The sequence below is a fragment of the Ochotona princeps genome, chromosome 14, assembly GCF_030435755.1.
Source record: "Ochotona princeps isolate mOchPri1 chromosome 14, mOchPri1.hap1, whole genome shotgun sequence".
Classification (NCBI taxonomy): Eukaryota; Metazoa; Chordata; class Mammalia; order Lagomorpha; family Ochotonidae; genus Ochotona; species Ochotona princeps.
Genome location: NC_080845.1, coordinates 48,366,383 through 48,383,386, shown reverse-complemented (window position 1 = coordinate 48,383,386; position 17,004 = coordinate 48,366,383).

Below are 17,004 nucleotides of genomic sequence, written 5' to 3'. Positions count from 1 at the left end.
AAAGTAGAAACTAACCAATCTCTTCCAGCATTCATTTTATTATATTTTGTCTAAAAGGATAACTTATTTTTGTCATGAACAATATAAATTAGCATATTCACAAAATTTAAATGTGCTATAATTTTACATTTTTACAGTCTAGCTAAATTTGTTTAAGGTTTATTTATTTGTCACAGTGACAGAAAAAGAGAGAGGGGGTAATCTTCCAAGCACTGGCTCACTCCCCGCATGCCTGCAACAGAATTAGACCAAGCTGAAAGTAGAACAGAACTCTCTGCAGGTGCTCCACATACATGACAGGGACCCAAGCTGTTATCTGCTGCCTCCCACATGCAGGAAGATGGATCAGATGCACAGGGTTTGGAACTCAAATCAGTCTCTCTGATAATGGGATGGACAATTTAATCCCTGTACCTGTACTGATTAGTTTCTTATAGCCTATTTAGAGGGGCCCAGCATAGTGACACAGCAGGTAACCCTCTGCCTGGGGAAGCAGCGAAAGATGGCTCAACTTTCCTTGGGCTCGTACACCATGTGGGAGATCCGGAAAAAGCTCCCTGCTCCTGGCTTTGGATTGGCTCAACACTGGCCATTGTGGTCATTTGGTAAGTGAACCAGCAGATGGAAGATCTGTCTCCTCCCATCTTTCTCTAACTCTGATTTTCAAGTAAAAATAAATAAATCTTTTTTTAAGTTTATTTAGAAAAAAGAGTTTGAGAGCTGTTTTAAATACATGCATTGATTATAACATGATTAATATGATGTCTTCTTAGATCATGTTTGCTATATATTATGATAAGAACCCTTCAGAACAGAAGTGTGAGTTTGTTCTTCACTCAAAATGAGTCTAAATTTAATAAAGGTTAACAGGTTATTTGTTACTTAATGGCGTAAAGACCCAGTAAAGATCATGTTCCTGGAACCTTACGTTACACTTAACACAACATTTTGAAAGTAGAAATTTTATTTTCCTTCATGGGCACTTAGAAATTATACTTGGATGAGTGAGTTAGTATAAACGCTACTTTTTCTCTGGGTTTTCACTCAGGTTTTAACACCAGACCTTTTGAAAATATCCCTGAAGTTCTAATGAGACACAATTGTCATTAGTTCCCGTTGTAAACAGCTGTCTTCAGTTTTCATCTCTGAGATGCGTTTTAAATCCATGGCCATTCTGCATCTTCCTGACTGTTCTGTGATTTTGCCAATTAATGCTTGTAGTAACAGGTATCTTGAAAATGCAGTCTTACTGTCTTCTCCAGCAATGAAATTTCACAAGGCTTCCTCAGTTAGACAAATAGAAATGGAGAAGGAAACATTAGATGTCGCGTGATGATTGTGGTGCTTGGCCCCAGTGACATTGCCAAGTTTTTCCCTGAGTACTCCTCTAGCACCTATCAGACCGTCTCGTAGAGGGGCTGTGAACCAGATGTTAAATCACTTAGGAGTGTGAGTGATTATGCTATTAGCAGTTCACCATATATGGGTAACACCTGCAGCAGTGAATTATCTTAATCAGCTTAATAGAATATTTTAAAAATTGCCTCCATAAAGCACCGAAACTAGGAGAGAATTTCTTTTGAAATATAACAAAATGGAACAAAATCATGAAGTGAATATGTCCACAAATATATATTTGATTTTCCCATAGTATTTTTTTTCATAAGGGCCATTCAGGCATATACTATCCAGGAAGCTTAACTGAAAATGTCTGAGCATTACAAAATCAGCATGTAATGCCTCTGTTGAGCTATAAAGTCACTGCCTAAGATATATAATGTTTAAAATCCATTTACTTTTTGAAGACTTCTTGTATTGGATGGAGTTCAAAATTTTTATACCAGAATAAATCACCTTTAAATTCAGTTTTTCTATATGTATGTGTGTGGAAGAGTAGAGACACCGATGTATGCAGTAATTATGACTTTTTGTCTTGGCCTCTGCCTTTCACCCAGACATAGTTATCTGAAATTTAGTTTTATCTCACTAAATTGGTCTACCTAAAATTTCCACTTTCAGTGTATTTGCTTGTGATATGGCCTGGTTGTTTTCCCATCCTATTGACACCAAACTAGAAGAACATAAATAAGTTCTCCATTTTGTTCGTGTTTTCTTTATACCAGCCAATCCAAAACCTCCCAGAGAAAGACGAAGGAATAACATCCATAGACCTTAGTAAGGGAATAATCTTCTAGTCACTTTTCTACCCACTGCCCCTTCAACATTACCCATCAGCTTCCCACCTATTTCCTTAACCTCTCTAGGAGCTGTAAGTAATTCATTTCTCTTGTTTCACATGTTTTAATTTCCTTTCCTCATTGACTTTAATCTGACAAATTCCTGGTTAGGGCTCTTTGCTGGAGAACAGCTATCATGGTAGGACTAAATTGTACATAGATCAGACAAGAGTCACAAGACAGCTGCCAATGAGTGAAATGCCTGGCCACAGGTGAGACAGTATGCATGAGGCATTCCTGCCAGGATGAGAAAAGCACCCCTGAAAAGCACACTCGAAACATTCACAACCCAATCTCTCACGTTCCCAGTAATGGGAAGGTTACAATTTATGGCTACTCTCAAGAAAAAGAACCCCTCATCAAATTAGATGGAAACCATAACAATAGAAACCATAACAATATTCATCAAAACTATTGAGAATTCTCATTTTTTTCTTATTAAAAATAACAAAACTGGAGTAATGCCCTCTTCATGTGTTTGACAAGTCTTAGGAAATATGTTATTCTGTAAAATTCTGTGTGTCAGAGAAGAAAAATTAAGGGAAACTATAACTAGCATGTGCTGTCTTTGAAATTATGTCTCTATGAGATGTTTAGAAATGCTTTAAATTATAGAGTTCAAATAGGTCAGAACAAGAATATTTTTTAAAAGCAGCTTCTATTTTTAGTAATGGGCTAGAGTTTCCAGTGATTTTAACTACTTTTTAATGAATTCCAAGTTTTGGACATTGAGCATTTCTCTGTAATGTGACTGACAGAATTTAGAAGACCCATCACGGGAGGAGGTGGCTCATCAGTTAAAACTGTCTTCCCTGGATAATGAAGTGAGAGTTTCTGGAAAAAATATCCTGTGGACTATTTCTTTTCCAGAAGTCTCCTAGTGCTTGGAGGGGAAAAAAATCTAAATTCTTAGAGGTTTTTTCATTATTTTTCATATTTGTTGAAAGGCACAGTAGCTGGCTGTTTCTTAGTCTATGGAAGACGGTCACTGTAAGATACAGCTTGACAAGGTCAAGGCCAACTCTGACAAGAAGAGGGCTGTAAATTACAGAAGCAGATTCTAAGAAGCTGGTGAGGGCTTCATAGTGTTACTGCTAATTATATTCTCATCAAGAAGGAAAAAGCCATGGAAAGCAAAGGAGGGCAAAGCCTTCTAAGTCATATCTTGCTGTCATCAAATGTTGGAAATTTGTTCCACTTTCTTCCTCTGCCTTCCATGTAGCCCAAGAGTACAAAACCAGGACAAGAACTGGATGGTTACTCGGGTGATCTGGCACATCCTCTATAAATATTTACATCATTAAATTTAGAGCCTAACATTTTGCTATGATGTTGACACTCCACCGTGATGTTTCCAAAATTCCATGCAAAGAATAAAAATAACAGAAAATATTTGAAGAAAAGAGACATGATTATAATGAATTATGTGTCTCCCAATACCAAGTCGGCTCTTAATTCACAACACTAAAATATCTGGGCAATTGAGAATCCCACATTTCCATGGAGAAGGCACTCATCGACTTGGGAGGCAGGTGATGTAGTGGAAAGAACCCAGTTAGAGGCTCAGAGACCTGGATTCACTTCCTAGCTCATATGCTTCATAGTTCCATAAACTTAAGCAAGTGACTTTCTCTCAGTTACAGTCTTCTCATTTTCAAAACAAGTACTTCCTCTGTCTTCTGAGGATAAGTCATGGCAGTAGAAAATACCCTGCAATCCTATTGTGCGGTAGGCAGTCACAAATGAGACCTATATGGATCTTTTCCTATCATTGAAATTTACTGAATTATTTTACCTCCTTGGTGAGAAGACGGTACTTGTTACAGATAGCACCTCATCTGACAAGTTTTAGTGACAATAACGTCTCTTAGTGGCAATACCTCATGTAGCATCTAAAATATAGCAGTTGTTCAATGAATTCCCATTTTTCCAGTCTATATCTGTGCATCTTTGATATGCTTTCTCATTCACTAGATATCTCCTTCTGATAATGGTAATATAACTTGTAATAATAATATAATGACTACCATATGATATGTTTTATAAAGGAAAAATTTATGTTATCGGTGTTCAGACTTAGGCAGTTACTGAGTAATTTGTTGGTTGAATAAGTAAATAAAGTATCAACAATTCTTCTTATTATTACCATGTACTAATATTAGCCTAAGAATGTGACTCATTGGTAGCTAACTATATTTATCTATATCTATGTCTACTTTCTACTTTTATGGAAATAAAAATACCTAGAAATAAATAATTTTTGTTTTTTCAAGTATATTTAATCTTTGTGTTGGCATAAATTGTATGCATTTTCATGCTCAACTTGATGTTTGAAATATAGGCATATCATGAGAAGTTTAGATCTAGCTAATTAGCAAATCTGTTAGATTTTGTAATCATCAATTTTAAGATAAAACCATTTAACATCTATAGCATTTTCTATTACAATGTGTCATCATTAATCAGTCACCATATTTAAAACAAATTCTTACAAGAATAGGAAGAAATGAACAAATTAAATTATGTTATCTTGATTAAAACATGTGGATATACATAACCTGTAACTACCTAGCTTGATTAGCTTGATATTTGCCTTTGCTTTAGAAACACAATTTAACTATTTTTAGTTGCAAAACTTTTAAAATCATGCATACAAGGACTCGATAAAGTTCATGCCAATTCTATAATATGAAAAAAAAAGCTGCATGGATTTGAAAAAAACACATTCTTCTAAATGTTCTCCTCTAATTCCATTGCCATAGCCTTTTTGACGATTCATCAGATATGACCAATTCTCGACACAAGGAAGAAGAGGACAAGAGGTATACTACTTCGCAATCTCCAGGATGTTGCCTTCCGTTCTTCATTTAGCGGCTGCAAACGGTGCCATTCCCATTTCACTTGCTTAGGTTCCTTCACTCTGTGCGAACCTCTCATCTCAGATTCCTTTGCAAATAGACTCTGCCTGAGTAAACTTTAGACTGCTTCATCTGAGAGGGCCTTTGTTTTTATCGTTGGCTATTGACTTATATAGAAGACAAGTGTAAGTGTATTAAGTTTACACGTTTTAAAGTTAAAAATGAAAGTTTTCAGAGTAGGCACAGAAGGAACAGGAAGTAAATTACCTTCATGTAAAGAAATAGAGGGACACGGGCATATTAAAAATAAACTCAATCCAGTAAATTACAGGAAAGAGAGAAAGTCATGGTAAATTAAAAGTACCAAATAATATTATATGAGAGAATTAAGCATCAATCCCAGTGCTGGTCACAGTTTATGTAAGATTCATCCTATTACAAAGGAAAACCTTTAAAACTGTAGGATAACAAAGCGAAATCACAAGCCAAAACAAAAGCACACCACAGCAAAAAACGAAAACCTGCACTCTGTGTAAGCACAAGAGAGTATCCAGGGTAGGCTGACACTGCAGAAATACGGATCGTAAAGACAGGAAGTTTTCTAGGTGAGCTACACATCTTCCTGATCTTTCTCCTACTGTACCTGTTAAGTAGGTAAGGAGGCGTCACTGCACTACAAAGGGAATTGGGATTCCCAGAGAGATTGGCATAGGAAGAGCAAATACCAGAAGGAGAAAATCCTAAAGATGTGCATAGGAATGCCTTCAAATTGTTGGCAAACTTCCGAGCTGTCCCACATAGGGCCATGCTGAGGAACTGAAAGGAAAGCACAGATCGAGAAGCTAAAGGGGTTGAGAACAGATTTATATAGCAAGGGAAACATAGTTCATAAATCAAATCACTGTAAGTTTTAGGCAAATGACAAGCAGTTCCGTCTTTGCTTTGGCAATCCAGAAGAGCTGTGTGCTAGAAGTCATGGCAACATGAGAATACAGTGGCAATTTCAGAAGTTCAACAACGTCCAGAAACTCAAAAATGCTAAAACTAGAACTGCCTTACAGTCCAGTAATACCATGAAATGATATAACTATCAATGTGTTGAAGAGATATCCTTGCAGCACTCTTCACAGTAGTCCAGATACACAATCAACATACCAATCTCCAGATGAATAAATTGTGATATGTTTGTACAATGGAAACAGCATTCAGCCTAATAAGGCAACCCTGCCACTTGTAATGATTCGGATGAAACTGGAGAACATTTCATAAAAGAAATAAGCTAAATACAGAAAGACAAACGCTGTACGATATCACTAATATTTGGAATCTAAAACAGACTTAATAGGAAAGTGTTTGCTATAGGCTGGGGTAGAGGAGATGTGAGAATATTGATAAAGGGTTACAGAGCTTCAATTATACACTGACAAAGCTCTAAAGATCTATGTACAGTTTGTTAATTATGGTTATTAATAATTGGTTTTGCTGAATGTAAATCTTAAATGTTTTAACGTAGAGAAAAAGATGACTGTACACAATAAAAACATATATGATTTACTTATAGTAATCACTTTATGTAAGACCAGTATGTTGGACAGCTGTGATTCTGTGATCTGATAAGAAATATACCCCTGATTCATGGTACTCAGCTCCTAAAACTATTGGAATCCTTTAAATGACAAGTGATCTCACTGTGAGGATTCAAATGGAGCTGGTACCCAACCAAAACCCATTTTGAAGCCTGATTCCAACACAAAGGTGTTGAGAAGTGGGAGGACATTTAGGAAGTAGACCCCTCTTTAGGGTATTTATGTCAGTCCTACAAAAGCAGCTGTTGCCCATGCCATTGCCCCGCTCTCCTGCATTCAGGACCCTCTTCCGTGCCCAAATCCCTTTTATTTTCCATCACGAGACATTTGCCAGAAGCAGTTACAGCTGCCCATTCTGGAACTCTCAAGGCTCCAGAAATAAATAAATAAATCCGTTTTAAAATATATAAAGAATCAAACTCAGATATTCTGTTATAGGAACAGAGTTGAGACTGAGAAGATAATGATGGCTGAGACATTAAAAATGAAAAAAAAAAATCAGAGTGCAAACACCTGCCCGAGGCACAGGGAGACAAATCCTGCTCTGCCCAGAACACCGACATTTCAGGAGTGCGTCTGAAAAGTTAATTCATTTTAACACTTTTTTTCCCTGTAGTTCACATATCTGGCAAAACAGACAAGTAGCAATGAATAAGACTATTTAAGAAACTATTTACTTGAGATACGGAGAAGACACGCACACAGAAGAGAGCTTTCATTTGCTAGTTCACTTTTCAGATGCTAAAACTGGTCTGAGCAGAGTAAGAATAAACCTCAGAAAGGGAAACTCAATCTAGGTATTGCAGAAAACCAATAGCTACTAGCGCAACATCTGCCCTGACATAGTATTATTAAGTAAGTCTGATTTTATTTGAATCTTACCAACTGTCCCACTTTTTTTTCTGATCCAGGATCCAATTCCAGATCCTGCATTGCATCTAGTTTTCCTAAGATGCTCCCGAATTTGTGTTGGTCTGAGGTTTTGTCACAGTTGGGTTGAGGCGGTTATGTTCTTACTGTGTCTCATACCAGCAGGTATGTGATGTCAATATGCATTATTAATGTTCACACTTGATTGAAGGAATGTCTGTCAGTTTACCCCACTGTAAAAATTCATTTTTCCCGTTGTAATTAATAAGTATCATATGGGGAAACACTTTGAAGTTGTGAAAATGTCTTGTTTCTCACCATACGTTCACCTATTAATTTCAACAATGATGAATGATTTTTATCTAAGCAATTATTACTGTGTGCTTGCCACATGGGGGTTTCCTATTCCTGTAACTCCATCTGTATTCATTAATTATGATTTTGTAGATGGAAATGTTATCCATCTCACCATTTATTTGTGAATTCAGTGATTTAAAAAAAATGTTTAAAACTAAAACCAAATATTTATTTATTTTGAGAGATAGAGGGAGTCCCCAAATGGCCACACAGCAGCTAGGACTCAGCCCAGTAGTCAGGGTCTCCATCCAGGCTCTAACATATGTGACAGAGTGTCAACCTCTTGAGCAAGCATTTGCTGCCTCTTTAGGTGAGCATTTGCAGTAAATTGGATTGGAAGTGGAGGCAGAGGTAGGAGTTCACCCCAACCATTGTAATATGTGCTATGAGTAGCCTCAAAGCTGTAGCGTAGCTGGTTGTGCCACAATGCTTACCTCTTAGAGATCTGTTTATACAAATCAGAACCGATGGATGCGAATTTTATTTCATTTTATATATTCCGTAGCCATCAAAAATTTTATTGCGTGATTTTTCTCATATTGGCAACTTGCAGATTTTGACATCCTTTTGAGAAACCCTAACGGCTTTTAAAAACTTCCTTGCTTCCTATCACCCATAATATTGCAAAGTTGCTATGAAATGGTGTATTTTTAGGTTCTGCTCTATTTTTCACTCCAAAACTTTGAGGATAAATAGGCCACATTTTCACACATAATTCTGAATTCTCAATGCATCGATGGTGTGCACAGTACAATACATAGATTTGTTCAGATAATCAAATCACTTCTTATCTTGTTTGTTGCTAATTTGTTTGTAATTAAACTGCTTGCCAGTGAGTGTCAGTCATTCTCCAGTTTGTTTGAGAAGGTTCAGGTATATTTAGATGGTGGATAACAACAAAAAGATGTGAGAGAAAAAATTGCTAAAGTGAATTTTAAGAATAGTGACACTACAACATATCAAACTGACATCATTATCACTGAAATAATTTCTTAAAGAACCAACAGAGTAATATGACTTTGGCTTTTATCCACTAACAGAAACTCCTGTCTAAACACTATTTTTCACTTAATCGTTGTCGCCGATCAAAAAACCTCAGATTGAAGAGTAGTATCTGGATTGGATGATGTATATTTGGATACTTGATACTGTTTTGACACATGCAATATTAATCACTAATCACTACTCATTAATTACTTTCAAGTCTAAATATTTGCAAGCCTGAAAATGGAAATCAAACTATACCTGCTGACCTTCATCTGTCACCTGAAAAAATAGTTCCTCTCAAAATATGTATATATTTTTTGTTTTATAGAAGTAAGGATAGTAACAGTATTATTGGAACCAGTACTGTTAATGCTATTTTGAGGCCTGAAGCCAACAAGAATCAGCTAAATCAAGTCCATCACATGATTATTTACCTACATCATTACACACAGTTTTATGAAAGTGAGGGAAAATCACTCAACACCTGTTGTTGCGAATCAAGGATCAACAGGTGGCTAGCACGATAGGCAACAACTACAGCCAGACTTCATTTTTCCACAAGCTGATAATCCATGTATATGTCAACCACATCATGATTTTGAAAATTTTTTGAATTATTTTACATATATCTTTGAGATAGTTTCAAGCCAAGATTGAAACTGTAATAGACTTCATTAGAGTAGGTTACCTTTTAACTAATGTAAATATTCCACTTTTCAGAAGCCAAATTTTATGATTGACCTTCATTTGACATGTGAAAAAGTACAAATGAAATCATCACCATGTCACAGCAAATGATTCTCCTTTTATAATATGATAGATGACCAAATACTCAGAGAAACAAGATTAGTTCTTGGCAGAATGATAGTCTAGATATTACTTCTACTCTTAAATGTTCAAGATTATTGAGGGAGATATTCGAAAGTCATAAACTCAAAATCATTTAAAGAAATTTAAAATCAAAGTATATGAACAAAACCAGTATTTTCCTAGATTCAGATTTAGGCAATTACCTGTGCACTGAAAACTATAAGAGAACCTAAAAAATAGAGGTCTATTACTTTCAAAGAGAACAGTCATTCTAATGGCCACCTTCAGGACTGGAACTCTAAGAGCCATTGCACAGAGAAATGAAATTGTTCAGGCAATGAGAGAATTGTAATTATAAAAAAGACCAATATGATTCTATAATGTTTCTGCCTCAATATTATGAGGCAGAATTAAAATGCATTTAAAATTCAATTAGAATGCATTTCACTGGTTAAAATACAATGAACGTATTGCTAATAAAAACACAGTGAGGATAAGCGATTTTTTCAGGTAGAAATAAAGTAGTCCAAGATGGAACTAGAACTCAAGGAAGTAACAAAATGTAATAAAATGGCAAATACATGGGGGGGGGAAGAATATTGAATGTCTAAAATAACAATCAGAACTATATTGACAAGGTATTTGTAACACAGATGTTGAATATATGGCAAGAATGTCATAAGTTTTGTTAGAGTATTGGGTTACAACATCATTGTTAAAAACTATTAATTTAAGGTATACTATATAATCAGCCAAGGAGGCATATTGGGTTTCTAAGGTTACCTGAATGAATAATACAAAAAGAAAAAAAACTAAGCAAACTGTAGAACAGTTAAAAAAGAAATAATAAAACTTGTGGTTATGCCCCCCCAAAGGCAGGAACTGCAGGAAAATTAACAAAGAACAAATGAGGAAAACTGGAAAGACAATAGCGTAGAATTAACCCAATGTTCTTAGTAACTACAATCAATGTAAATGCACTAAGCACTACAATCATAGATGGTCAGAAAAAAAAAAGTAAGACAATTACATTCTAGATAAAGTGACATATTTAAATGTAACAACACAGAAATAAAGTGAAAAGATTTAACATATATAATTGCTAATTAAATACTTCATTTACTTATACAGTATTACAAATGCATATTACTGTGCGAATCAAGGAGTATTTTCATAGGGCCATCGATTTGTGTTCATTGATTTTGTGCACTGCCACCTTCCCAAACTCTCTCATGAGTTCCAGTAGTCATTTGATTGAGTATTTTGACTCTCCCATGTATAGAACCATGTCATTTGCAAACAGAGATGATTTTATTTCCTCATTTTCAATTTTACTTTCTTCAATTTCTTTTCCTTGCCTAACAGCTCCAGTGAGGACTGGACTCTAAGGACTGTGTTGAATAGCAGTGGTGAAAGTGAATGTCCTGTCTAGTTCCAGATTTTAGTGGAAAAGCTTCTAGTCTTTCAGCACTTAGGATAATGTTGGCACTGGGTTTTTCATATATTGCTTTGATTGTATTATAGAATGCTCCTTCTATAACTATCTTGTGTAGGCACCAGCATGAAGTAGAGCTGGATTTTCTCAAATGCTTTATTTATGTCTATTGAGATGGCCATATAGTTTTTATTCTTCATTTAATTGACATGGTGCACCACATTTTTAATTCGAATATATTAAACCATCCCTGCATGCCGGCATAAATCCCATGTGATCTAAGGGAATGATCTATCTGATATATTTTTAGGTTCTGTTGGCAAATGTTTTGTTGATATTTTTATGTCTATGTTCACTAGGGACATTGGTCTGTAGTTCTTTTTTTCTGTGTTGTATCTCTGTCTGGCTTTGATATTAAGTTGATGTTGGTTTCATAGAGTTTGGAGGGACTGTCTCCCTTTTTTATTGTCTTGATTAGCTTGTAGAGGACTGGAGTAAGTTCTTCTTGGAACATTTGATAGAATTCAGCAGTGAAGCCATCTGTTCCCAAGCTTTTTTGTTGGGAGCACTTTAATTACTGATTCAACTTTCATCTTGGTTGTAAGTCTAATTTAGATTTTAATTACCTCATGATTCAATTTTGGTAATTTACATGTATCCAGAAATTTATCCATGTCTTCTATGTCCTATAATTTATTAGAATATAGTTCTTTGTACTAGTTCCTGATTATTCTATGCATGTCCAAGGTATTTGTTGTTCTATTTTCTATTTTAGTCTACCACTATATATACCATTCAGATAAATTTTTAACTTCATACTCATCCAAGATAGCTAATGGATGTGAAGAAATTCAATGAAGAGGCAAAATCAAGTATTTGCTGAAATGGCACCAAATGAAGTTACTCATGTTTTCTAAAAACTGCATTTCACATTACCTAATGTTCTAAGATTATAACGCTGATAAAGTAATTATCAACTGCCCAAGCTATAATAGTAGATCCTTCACTGTTATACATACAAACCAGCCAAACAATTTTACATTTGCAATTGTGCTATTTCTAGTATTGGAGATTATTGGTCAAATATAATGTGATGTTTTTCTTATAGACCAATAGCCTAGACGCATAAGTTCTCAGCAAATACTAGAATTAAATTCAGTGGCATATTTGAACAAAAATATCACACACAAGCACACACACACACAATGATCAAACAGAATTTAACCCTGGAATACAAGAACATTTCAACATAAATCAATAAATGTTTTCAACTCAATAAAAGAATGAAGGAATGTTCTTTTTGATTCTCTTATTAAGCAGAACAGGAATTTGAAAAAGCCCAGTATCCTTTCTTGATAAAAAGTCTGAACAAGTTAAACATGAAAAGCATTCAACATTGGCGATATGGACCAAGTACCCAGCTAATGGGGAAGATTCGAAAGCTCTTGCTCAGATTCAGAGACTAGAGCAAGAAGTCCAGGCTCACCATTTCTACTTTACTTGGTCCTAGAAGTTTGATCCAGAGCAATTAGACAGGAGAAAGAAATCAAGGACACCCAAATTGGAAAGCAAAAAGCGAAACTACAGGGGACATGATCTTAACATTTAGCAAACCCTAAAGATGCCACCAAAACACTACTAGAATTAACACATTGATTAAGGTCGCAGGATACAAAATCAATGCAAAAATCAGCTATATTTTATACACTAATTATGTACTACCTAAATAAAAGAAGCCAAAGGAATAATCTCCTACAAGAGAAGTAACAATGCAAGGAAACAAACAAAAACCCAGAGAGCTTTTAGGAAGAAATTTAGCTGAGAAGCTCAAAAATCTATACACTGAAAACTATAAAGCATTTGTCAAATAAATTGAAGAAGTCACAAATAAGTAGAAAGAACTGTGTTAATGAGTTAGAAGAATTGGTACGATAAAAATGCCTATATTATTCAAATTGACACATGCCATGTAATCTCTACCAAAAATTCTTGTGATTTTCTCCACAAAACAGAAATATCGTAAAATTCATGAAGCTAGAAAAGCCCGTAAGTAGGAAAACAATAGTAACCAAAAAGGGCCCAGTGCGGTAGCCTGGTGATAAAGTCTGCATCTTGCATGTGCCAGGTTCCCATATGGGGACCAGTTCGTGTCCGGCTGTTACACTTCCTCTCCAACTCTCTAATTGTTCCCTGGGAAAGCAGTCAGGAATGGCCCACAGCCTTGGGAGCCTTGTAGGAGACCTGGAAGAGGTTGCCGCCTCCTGGCTTCAGATCAGCTCAGCTCCGGCTGTTGCGGCCACTTGGGGAGCGAATCAATGGACGCAAGATCTTTCTCTTTGTCTCTGCACCTTTCTGTATACCTGACTTTTCAAGAAAAAAAAAAGTAACCAAAATTAGTAGAGCTGAAGTCAGGATACTGTAGGTTTCAAAATATACTAGATTAAGCAATTGAATCTGTTCTCTTAGTATTAATATCACATTAACATAAAAATAGGAAAAGTAATCACAGGAAAAAAGAAAACATGACAGAAGACTGGCACAAAACCAGCTTAAGACAAGAAAGCACAGAAAGTCCAGAAGTCAATGAACGCATTTCAATGAATTGATCATAAAGGTGCCAAACACACATCAGGGAAGGACCATTCCCTCAATCAATGGCATTGGGGAAGGAGAAAGAGACAAATGTTTCATCTGCTGCTTCGCTCCCCAAATATCTGCAACAGCCAGGGGTAGGCCAGGCTGGACCAAGGTCTGAATCTCCATATGGATTTCCCACGTGGGTGGCAGAGTCCCAAGTACTTAAGCTCCCATCTGCTGCCTTCTATGATACAGCAACAGGAAATTGGATATGAAGTGGAATATATGGGACTCCAACCAGGTATACTAACATGGTCAAGCATCATGAGTGCTTGACCAGCCACACCTCAGTGTCCTGCACAATTTTTATTGCCCATTACAGCTTCACAATCTGGGGAGGAAGAAAATTATAAACAGAAGCCAGGTAATGTTAATTATATGGAAGGACATCAATTTGGTTATGCTTGTTTTCAAAGTGAGTCTAAAAATCTAATTGCTTCTTGATACATGTGACTAAAACCTGATGGAAGACTGAGTGAATGTGAACAAGTTTGCATGTCTATAACCATGATGGAGTTAATATATAGTCAATTTTCAGACTGTATCCTACAACTAAAATCCAAGCACTCTGCTTTTGAATTTGACTGGGTTTTACCTACAAGAAAGAATTTTGGCAAGTCCCTGCTTTTCTGTACTTCAATTTCAATTTTATTTTATCTGGGAAGTGAAGATAATGAAGTAAAGCACTTTAACTGTGTTCATTCTTAGAACTTTCTGCATGAGTGTAAATATAATTAGAAGAAACACAGACATGAAACTTCACTCAGCATAATCACAGACCTACGGCACACTCTACTGCAGTTCCAGTACCTTAAATAAAATGTTAATTCCTTCCAGTAGTGCTACATAATTAGTGCAAATGAGTTAATGGATGCAAAAGTTTTGTTCACTTATTTTAAAGTAAACCAAAAGAAAAATGAATTAAAATGTGACAGTGCAAATGGCCAAATAATACTAGAAAAGTGCAACACCTGCACACGCTACTTTACAGGTATGGTAACTAGCTGACATTTGGCTCAAATTCTCATCGTCTTCCATCAGTCAGAAAACCTCAGTCACAAAATCTCTTGAAGTTCTCATAGTCTCATGTTTTTCTGAAATTCAAGTGTAGGTCTAGGAAAAGTCTTCAGTTGATTAAAGAGATGGCTCAGTAAGCCCTTGTTCTGGTAATGCTTAAAACAATCCCATGATCTCAGACCAATGGGTATTTCACAGTTGCTGCTAACAAGCTGGGGGATTGACCTGACTGCTGTTACATAAAACTGCTCATTCATGGGCCTCATTTATCATATCAGTCCTGCTGTCTCTCCACTATTTGACCAAGGCTATGTCTGTTCTTAACTTCGGGTGTACTGCATGGGATTGCTCAGCATCACTAATTTTGGACCAAAATACTTAACTAGAACCTTTGACAGAGTAAATATCAAAATTTGAATTCCCAAGTCTGTTCTTTCAAGTTATATTTTCCCCAAACCAAGATGTTCTCACATGCATGTTGGGATCCTTGCCAGTGAGATGTTAGAGTGTGTAATTGTGCCTCATCTGATTCCACTAGCAATAGGTATAGATGAATGTGAGTGCCCTTGTGTGATGTTAATACAGCAAAGAAGTAGCAATGTCTTTCTAAAAGTGAACTTTGTGTAATTCACACTTTAGAGTAGGAGCTTGGGAAAGAAAACCTCTACCTTTAAATGAAGTGCCTTAGTTGATTTTATTAGAAATGTTTTTGCATGACTCTTCTCTCTGTGGTAGACTGAGATTTGAGTCTTTCTGTCTGGACAAGGGAAGAATGTATGTATTTTTTTCCTGTTTGGTGTGTTTTACCTGTAACTGCAATGCACAGGGAGCCCAGCCTTGAGCCTGCTGGTAGTGTGGATCTGTTTGGGCTACACATTAGACAGAAGTGGCAAAAATAGCAAAAGTATATTCTACTGTTAACTGTAGGGTATTATTTTCCAACCACAAGAAAAGGTTCTGGGTTGGGAGGTGGCACCACACTTCTAAGTCTGTATCGTGGAATATGAAAATTTATTTACTTTATACAAATAAATAAGCTCAGTTTTTAAAAATCAGTATTGTTTACCAAGGGCTAAGCCCTGCCACTAGCAGCACCAGATTTCATACCAGATACAGCTGAAAACCTGGCTACTCTGCCTGGGATGCAGCTTCCTGGTAACGCACCTAGGAAGGAAGTGAAAGATGGCCCAAGTGCTGAGACCCTGCCACCCACATGAAAACCCTGATGAAGTTCTTGGATCCTGCTTCCAGACCCAAATTTTGCAGCCATTTAGGAAGCGAACAAACAGATGAAAGATTTCTCTCTCTTGTTCTCTGTCACTCTGCTTCTCAAATATTCAAAACAAATCTTAAAAATGACAATATTATTCATGGACTTAGAAACAAATATACAGATTCCACTGGATTAGCCATCAGATTAAAGATAAATATATCAGAGTATAAGTCTATTTCACAAGCATATATATTGTAATTGATAACTAATAATAGCGCCTAAGGTTACAGAGAATTTGAGTGGTCAATTAAAGCTCCAGAGATTGCCTGTTCTGATTCTGTTCATCTGGAAGAATCATTCACTTTCCAGGCTGCAATAGAAATGTGATTAGGCAAGGTGTGAGATTAGAGGAGCAGGCAGAATTCCAAAGAATCCTGTGCTCTATTCAGCTGTTCTGATAATTAATCAGGTGAGCCCAGGCCACTGGAATCAACTTGTGAGAATTCCTGGCTTGTTTACAGAATTCAAAGTCTAGTAGGAGCTCTGCTTTGGACAGGGATTTGGGCATGTAGAGCTTCTGACAAGTCAGTGGATTTTTCTGAGGTTATACTCACACTTGTTAAAAAAAAATCACCACAGCCACCTCCGAATTTTGTGAAGCTTAAATGCACAATATGCATTTTAAAAGGGGAGAAATCTGATACCAAGTTGCTAATACTGTGCTGATTGATAAACATTAGGACTTGCAACATAATTTGATATTATTTTAATTAAGTAGATGTGTTTATAGATATTTCAAAATTACATGAAGGCTCATGCTGGTCACAAAAACTTTTACATTGATATGTTAATTTCATGTGAATTTGCCTAATTTTACATGCTATCCTTTCAGACTTCTTTAGTGAAAGTTGTGGCAGTGCATTAGATGAAGGTATAGAAAGTGTTAATAGTAAGTGATCATGGCAACTCTGTTATTGCACTTTGTTTTCAGCACAAG